This window comes from Anneissia japonica, unplaced genomic scaffold (assembly GCF_011630105.1).
Source record: "Anneissia japonica isolate Jap-2015-1 unplaced genomic scaffold, ASM1163010v1 scaffold287701_len26696_cov98, whole genome shotgun sequence".
NCBI classification, from domain to species: domain Eukaryota; kingdom Metazoa; phylum Echinodermata; class Crinoidea; order Comatulida; family Comatulidae; genus Anneissia; species Anneissia japonica.
The window spans coordinates 23,844-24,454 of NW_022711322.1; the positions used below are offsets into that span (position 1 = coordinate 23,844).

Sequence of the window (611 nt, forward strand, 5' to 3'; positions counted from 1 at the left end):
GCAATATATAAATTGTGCTTTGCTGTAAATGTTATAAATTGTAAGTGTTAAATGATATACAGGATCTGTGATATATTCAACTTGTGTAATTTAATTACACAAGTTGAATATATCAAAGAACCTGTATATCATTTAACACTTACAATTTATAACATTTACAGCAAAGCACAGTTTATATATTGCGGCCAACTGACCTACTATTTTAATATTTATAAATAATAATAAAATAATGTAACGTACATTTTATTGTATTAAAAGTCTCGCCTCTATTTTAGTATTGTATTATGGCTGTACAGTATGTTACTTTTATAAACACACTGCAAGAGCGTGTCCGCTGTTTTAAAAGCGTCGTTTCCAAAATAAAGTTATAATAATTATATAGTATGCAATAGAAACAGCAAATCATAAGATTATTAAACATCATTTTTATTTTCATTGTCATTCGTATTTATACAGGCTGTACAAAGAATTAAAATTTAGAAGAACAATTTTTAATATCGTTTACCGAACAACTTTTAAAGATCGTCAGAAAAGGGCGAAAAAAAAATATTATTTTTTTTTTTATTTAGCTTAAATATTTTTCCGAACGCATCTTGGCGAATGAGAAAATA

General features: G+C 25.9%; 1 protein-coding gene across 1 annotated transcript in view; it reads left to right on the plus strand.

Annotated features, from left to right (window-relative positions):
* Positions 1 to 611, plus strand: part of LOC117107348 (CD63 antigen-like) — a 7,823-nt gene that overhangs the window by 4,308 nt on the left and 2,904 nt on the right. The window lies entirely within an intron of this gene.